General features: G+C 48.6%; 1 protein-coding gene across 1 annotated transcript in view; it reads right to left on the bottom strand.

The window, feature by feature from the left end:
- The window catches only part of PNOC (prepronociceptin), a 30,683-nt gene extending 25,388 nt beyond the window's left edge, over positions 1 to 5,295 (bottom strand). Inside the window, exon 1 of the mRNA XM_057724720.1 lies at positions 5,276 to 5,295. The gene's annotated coding sequence lies outside the window, so the exon portion shown is untranslated. The remainder of the gene's footprint in view (positions 1 to 5,275) is intronic.
- Positions 5,296 to 7,806: the final 2,511 nt, after the last annotated feature.

The following is a 7,806-nucleotide window of genomic DNA, read 5'->3' on the forward strand; positions in this document are numbered from 1 at the left end:
AGGGCTTCTCAGTGTGGTAGTTTCTCTTGTTGCAGAGCACAGGTTCTAGGTGCTCGGGCTTCAGTAGTTGCAGCATGCAGACTCAGTAGTTGTGTCACATGGGCTTAGTTGCTCCAAGGCATGCAGGATCTTCCTGGACCAGGGCTCAAACCCATGTCCCCTGCACTGGCAGGTGGATTCTTAACCACTGTTCCACCAGGGAAGTCCACAAAAGAGTTTTATGTTCTTATACAATCCTATGATCTAGGGTTAATATTATCCCTCCTTTTGAGATGAACATATGTTCATAGAGGTTAAGCAAGTTGCCTAAGATCATCCAGCTTATAGAAGAGCCATGCTTAAACTCAGGTGTTTTGACTCTAAAATGTGTTCTGGGAAACTGTAAATTCCACACACTAGTCCTGCTTTGGAAAGGTTGGCAAATTCTGGTGGAATCTCTTTGGGATGGTCTCTGTTTATATTTAATAGTAATCACATTATTATTATATTTAGCATCTTCCATGCCAGGCACTGTGCTGATTGCTTTATAAGCATCCACCCTATGGGGTAAATGCTGTTATCCTCATTTTACAGTTGAGAAGACTGAGGCTTGAAGAGGAGAAATAACTTGAAGTGACAGAGCTGAGACCCCAACCCATCTGATTTCCAAGCTCATGGTCTCACCAGACCTCTCAGTGATCTTGGCAGGGGAATTCCCTGGTGGTCCAATGGTTAGGACTCTGTGATTCCACTGCTGGGGGCATGGGTTCCATCGCTGGTTGGGGAACTAAGATCCCACATGCCTCGGCAAAAAAAAAAAAAAAAAAAAAAAAAAAAAGAAAGGATTTTGGCAGTGTTCTGTGTTCACGTAGGTGAATCCATTGTAAAGAACTCCTTTTGTCCTGAACTCTGGGCTCCCCTCTGATGACACCCTCTTTATTGGTTCCTGGAGGAGTTTCTCATTGCCCACCAGCACGGGGGTTTGTCTTCCACAAACCCCATTTCTTCAACCCATCACAGATGCGACTCCTACACTGAGATTTGCTTGTTCACTATGACTGAGGCCCCTTTATTTCTTTTCCTCCTCTGACTAATACACTTACATCCAAAAAGGTCCCTCTTCTGCTCTAAATTTCCACCTGAAAGGAGGGGATGGGCATAGAGGAGGTGGAGGACAAAGCACCCCCCCACCCCAGCCCCCAAACGTTGCACAGACAGGTGTGCCTGAAGCTGGCAGGCAATGAATGAACAAAAGCCCTGTGCTTGGAAGCGAGAGGCCTGGCTCTGCCCTCATCTGTGGAATCTGGAGCAAGGCCCTTTCTTTCTCTGGGGCTCAGTTTCCTCTTCTCCTAAAAAGAGGCAGTTAGATTAGATGGTCAACATTTTTGATATTATAAGTGGCCACATATTTGTTACAACAGCCCAGCTGGGGCTCAGGAGAGGGACACATTTTCTTTCTTTCTTTTTCTTTCTTTTTCTTTCTTTTTCTTTCTTTCTTTCTTTCTTTCTTTCTTTCTTTCTTTCTTTCTTTCTTTCTTTCTTTCTTTCTTTCTTTCTTTCTTTCTTTCTTTTTCTTTCTTTTTTTTCCTTCCTTTCTTTCTTCCTTCCTTCCTTCCTTCCTTTCTTTCTTTCTTTCTTTCTTTCTTTCTTTCTTTCTTTCTTTCTTTCTTTTGTCTTTGCTTTTATTTTTTATTTTAGTCTTTAATTTTATTTTTCTCATTATTTTTTATTTTAGGCAACCCCCCCCCCCCCCGGCCCTGGTATTTTCACTGGGTCGCGGCAGTGAAAGCACTGAGTCCTAACCCCTGGACTGCCAGAGAAGTCCCAAGGGACACACTTTCTATCAGGGCTGCACAAAAGTAGAAAGGTGTCCTCACTTTTAATTTGGATCTTCCTGATTCTGGCCCACAGTTCTACAAATACTGTCAAAATAACTTAAATGGATGTTTCGAAGTTTTTATTTACTTTTACAATAAAATCACTTACTGTTCCTTTCAAGAAGATTAGAAAATACAGATAAGCAATTAAGCAAAAGAGTGATGGATCTAGACCAAAATCTTCAAACTTCAACTTTATACCTCCAGCAATCAAACCGTTCTGAGCATACCTTCCCAATTTATGTATGTTACATACATTATAAAACCCACTAAAGTGCAAATTAAGAAAGATAAGATAACCACATAAAAAATTAAAATTCAATTCCCAAAGCCTAGTGGACTGTCGGGCACCCACGCCCCTTTTTGGAGACCACTGGCCTAGACTCATTAACATCTCGTGACATTGCCTGTTAGCTCTGAGGACAGACTGCCCAGTCTGTTTTCCTGGCACTCAGCACTGTGGGCTCCTATCAGGAAGCCGTGCACGTTTCGGCTGAATGAATGAAAGGATGAATGGGGACTGGGTCGGGGAGGAGCAAAAGACGAATGTGAGCTGAGGGGAGGTTGGCTGTGAGCCCTGGTGGCACGGCAGCGCCCTGGGTGTGTGCTGGTGATTCGCTGACATTTTCACCGAGACCCAGGACCCCTTGGAGGCCAGCTCCACACGTCACCCGCCGAGCCAGGCTCTTTAGAGCTGGCGGTGCTGTGTTTCTGCAACACTGAGGCAGCAACCAGTATTTGAGAAATCACAGCATCGCGGAAAATCAAGACCGAATGTGATCAAAGCCTATCTAGGGAGATGCCCAGAAAACTGGCTTGCCCCCCCAGATTGTGTGCCCTAAATCTCACAGCTAGTTTGTGGTTAGAAGGAAAGCAGCATGTTGGATAGTGGGAGGACCTATAGGTATTTAAATAGAAGCGTTTAGAACATCGAGTTTGCCTAATGAGCTCCCAGCCATTCAAGGCACTGCAGGCTGTCGTCATGATGACTCCCGTTCCCTGGGAGGGGCCTATCCCCTCCCTAGGATATATGATGAGTAGTTCCACCCCGATTTACATCAGGTATATTTCCTTCGTGGGAGCTGTAGGGCTAGGGGCGTGACGCTCACTGAACTGTGTGGATAAAAGCATAGAACACTCCCCCTAAACCTCCCATCCCCACTGTGCATGTGTATTAGCATGAAATAAGCATGTACACAAGTTTAGCTCACTACCTGGCACATAGTAGGTTTCAATATATGTTCATTCCTTTGCCCCTTTTGTGCCCTTGTGCTGGCTGCCACCTCCCTCTCCAAAGCCCTTGGCTCTTCCAGATTCTGCCTCCTTCCCTGCCTGGCTCTGATCCCTGGAATCTCTGAGCAAGGGCTCCTTCCCCCAGGTTGCTCCAGCACTTGCTGTCCGGACCATGCCCTTTAGGACTTAATTACACCCAGCCTCGAACGGACCTGGAATTTCTGCCTGTGTGTGTTGCCCCACCCGCACCCCATTCGTTTGTAAGCACCCCTGGCCCGAAGAGGGCGATGCACAGGAGCCAGCAAGGCTGGACCCAGTCCCCTCTCTGCCGCGTCCTCAACAAATTATTTCACCTCTCAGCTTCAGTTTCTTCAACTGCAACATGGAGATAATGACACCATCTCTCACGGCTGTTGCCGGGGATAATGGGTGTGAAAGCGCTAAGATGTAAATCGTTGTATGAATGTAAAGGGCTGTTATTATCACCTCTGCCTGGTGAAGTGTAGATGATAAATTCTTGATTGATGGAATACAGAATAGCTTTGTGACAGCTCCTGTCTTGAGCTCCAGGGAGCACCGGTTTACGCCTAATCCTGCAATTACTCCCTTCGTTGACACTGCAAAATCTGCATCCTCTAAATCCCCCGGTACCCTCAGCCTCCAGCTGATAAAGCCAGGGCTGCCGCCCCTGAGAGAACAAAACTGCACTCCCCCCGCTCCCCCCACCCCACAATGACCCCAGGCTGCACCACAGCGCCCTCAACGGGCAGCACATGAAAAGGTGGAAGCTGCTCCTTTTACCAAAGGTGGTGATTGGGGGCAGTCTTTCCAGGCACCCTCCCCTGCAGAAGACTCAGCGAGGCCAAAGGAACGGGAATGCTTTTTGTGAAAGGTATCACAGCATCGGTGGAAGCGTGCAGACCTCTTCCCTGCCACACTTCATAAATGAGAGAGACGAGTGTGTCTGCAGCAGCCACCCACAGGCAGTGAGAGAGCAGCAATTTCCTTGGGAGGTTTTGATGAGAAGCCAGGCAGTTACTCCCCCCCCCCCCCCACCCCATGTTGAAAACTCCGGTTTAGGCTTGCGGGCGAATGCCATGCAAAGCTCATCTTTTGTTAGTCTGAGGAACAATATTATTGGTTATAATTGGGGCAATTATGGACTACTCGAGGAAGCGAAACACAGATGTTGACGCCCAGGATCAGGGTATTCAAGTCCAAAGCTGCTTGCTTTAAATAGTCCATTGCCCGAATCATCCTGCCTTACTTGAAATTCCCCCAGAACTTGCCCATGTTCAGAATGAGATAGGGGAGGATGGGATGGGTAGCGGTGGGAGGGGAAGCCAGACGCGCAGGGAGAGAGACGCACAAAGAGAGAAAAAGGAAAACGGAGGCTGAGCGAGAGTGAGAGGGAGTTTGGATGACTTCCGAACGTCGTATTCCACAGGACCCCGGCAGAGACTTTTAGGTGGAAGAGATGGGCAGGAGGAAGAAAGATGCAAAGAAAGAGAAGAGACCTCCAAAGGATTCAGGGTCTGGAGACCAAGGTCAACCTTGCGGAAATTCACACACAGCGACCGCGATCCGCCACGTATTGGTTTAGCACAAGGCTGGGTCCGACTTTTCCTCCACGTCATTACTAGCGATTCGTATGCTGTGCCTTAGGAGAGCAGGGCTCCCTCAGGATTAAAAACCCAAATCCAAATCAAGTTCAATGGTATGTTGAAAAGCAGCATGTACACCCTATGAAAGGAAGTCAGCCACAGAGAGAAATCACTCATAAGGGTGCCTGGAGGGGTGGGGGCTTCCGGAGGGGGTTGCCTTGAAATGCAAGCCCCCATCCCCACCCCCAAATGCCTGCCACTCCCCTAACCTCACTCCTGTAACCACCTTTTTGCCACAGATTGCAGTGACAAAGTAGGGGCCACATCTGGGGAATCAAAACTTTTCCTCATTTCCAAGTTCAGCTCTTCTTCTGCATCTCTCTTCAGGATAAAAGCCTCAGCCCTCCCTTCCATCCCCATCCGAGCACAGAAATCAAGACGAATGAAGGAATAATCTCACTGGAGGCCAGCAGCCTCCACAGTGGACAAAGGAGAGGGGCTGGGGAGAGAGCCCTGCCGCCGGGCTACTTCCCCAGGCTCCCAGCAGTGTCTTGGGGCCGGGGCTCGCGTGCAGCCACCTACCTGGGAGCTGTCAGTAGCCGGGCTCCTTCTGATGTGAGGCTCCGCCGTATCAGCCACACCAGCATATATATCCTCTCCCCACACGCACAGCCCTCCCCTTCCCTGCCCACCTCGATGACACATGCACACGCTGACCCCCTTAATCAAGCGAGCAGCAGAACCTACAATCCTTCCTGGTCGTTCCCCGCCCCCCTGGCTCTGTGCTCAGACCTGTGACATCCCAACCTCTCCATCAGTCCATCCTCGAGCCTGATTTACCTGGACTCTGCTCAGCCAGGATCCCACAGCTGCCTTCCCTTTGCTTCCAGAGGCGCTGCGAGGACTGATGGGGAGCTCTGGCAAGTCAGGAAGCCAAAAAGCCTCCTGGTGACACTGACAAGGCAGACCCCAGTCCTGGAGTCTCCTTGAGCAACCTTTGTGCCTGAGGAATAAAGAACAGGGAGTGGGTAGAAGAGGGGGAGCTCCCACCGGCACAGAGAAGCCCAGAGCTGAGCTCAGATGAGCCCCCTCCTGCTGTCACCACCCCACAGGCAGCAACAACTAGGCCACTCAAGGGAGTGGCTCCACCTGCCACAGGCCGGGGCCAGAGATGCTTCACAGGTGCCCACCGCGCAGCACAACGGAAGATGCTGAGATTTTAGACTCAGCGTGAAGTGTCTGAAATTCTGGCTAGAGCATGTTCTTTTTGTGAACCTCAGGTCCTCCTTCTGTAAAGGGGTAAAATACCTCCCAGGATGGTTGTGGGTAGAAAAATGAGATTCTGTTTGTATTTGGAACCTAGGAGACCTTTAATAAATGCAAGTTCTGCATCCCCTCCACCCTTTCACATTAAATCATTCTGACTGAATCTGAAACTCCTCTGCCAACATCTACTGTCACAACAGAGTGCTTTTAAAGCTGCTGCTCTACTTTAGGGTGTCATCAACAAGCGCCCGCCCCTCAGCGTGGGGACTCCTTCCCTTCTCTTCTCTTCCCTGTGGGGAGGTAGCTCACAGGCAGCCCAGGCAGGGAATGTTTAGATTCTGCAGTGCCTTGTGGATCCCTCCTTTCCTGGCTGTGGGTGAATTACACCATGACCTCCTCATTGGCTCTCCCAAGACGATCCACAAATATTCCAGAATCCCAGGGTTTGAGCCTAAGTGGCCCAAGGATCTTTAGCACCCTCTCATGTGGTGAGTCTGGCTCTCCCGTCAACGTGAGACTGGGTGGAGAAGGATTAAAGAAAACATCTGCTCTGACTGCTAATGGGTATGGGGTTTCTTTTTGGGGTGATGGAAATGTGCTGGAATTAGATAGTGCTGATGGTTGCACAAGATGGTGAATGTACTAAAACCCCACTGTATGCTTTAAAATAGTGAATTTTATGTTATATGAATTATGTCTCGAAAAAACAGGAAAAAAGCAAGGAAGAGAGCAAGCAAGCAACACCTTTCCCAGGTTAAAAGCAACAAGTTCTAGGAATAAAACTTCCCTTCCATCTGTTTTCATTACAAAAGAGCACAGGAGACTGGCATACTCACAATTTTCCACGGAGATCACTATTGCCCAAATCTTACACTTTGTTACCACAGGGAAAAGCCACCACTACGAACTCTGAGAAATCAGCATGACGTGGTCAGTTTTGCATCCTGATGTGTGTTGGGGCCTGGAGCTTGATTTTACACACACTGTGGTGGATAATGCTGGTTGCCTACCCAACACCCATTCCCCTGTTCTTCCTTACTACACAGTACTCTTGATTTTATTCTAGGTGGCAATGTGCTCCACTAAAAGGCTACCTTTCCCAGCTTTCCTTGCAGCCAAGGGTAGCCATGAAAATCAAGCTGTCAGTCATTGGGTGGGGCTTCCAGGAAAGCTCTTTTAAAGGGGGACAATTCAGTTGGAACAGGCCTCTTATTTGCCCTCCTTCCTGCTTATTGAGAATACAAATGTGATGGCTGGAGCTTTGGCAGCCATCTTGAATCATGAGACAGCTTTGAGGATGAAAGCCATGGACTAAAGATGATGGAGCATCAAGATAGAAGGATTCTGGGTCCTGGATGACTATGGAGCTGCCATACCAATTTACAACTTGCAACTTTTTTTTTAAGAGAAAAGACTCAAATATTTATTGCAAATACCAGTTAGGGTTCAGTTCACTCTTGCTTCGTAACAAGCCGCACCCAAGTCAGAGGCTTTGTAAAATAACAAACCATTTACTTGGCTCGTAATCCTGCAAATTGGTGATTTAGGCTGGGATCAGCAGGGAAGTCCTTCTGGTCTCAGGTGGCCTCGTGAATCTGCAGTTGGCTGTAGGTTGGCTGGCTGTTGCTGGGGGCACCTTGGTTCTCTCCCCAGTATCTTATCCTTTCTGTTTCTCTCATATCCCCTCGGCAGGTTGGTCTGGCATGGTCTCATAGCAAGGCTGAGGTGCGAGCACAAGTAAGTATATTCAAACAAGGCACCAAGCAGAAGCACATAGACTCCCTGGAGGCCCAATCCTGGTGATGGCACTCTATTTGCTTTGGCTGCATTTATTGGCTAAAGGCCGT

Source organism: Hippopotamus amphibius, chromosome 2 (genome assembly GCF_030028045.1).
Source record: "Hippopotamus amphibius kiboko isolate mHipAmp2 chromosome 2, mHipAmp2.hap2, whole genome shotgun sequence".
In the NCBI taxonomy this organism is placed as follows: Eukaryota; Metazoa; Chordata; class Mammalia; order Artiodactyla; family Hippopotamidae; genus Hippopotamus; species Hippopotamus amphibius.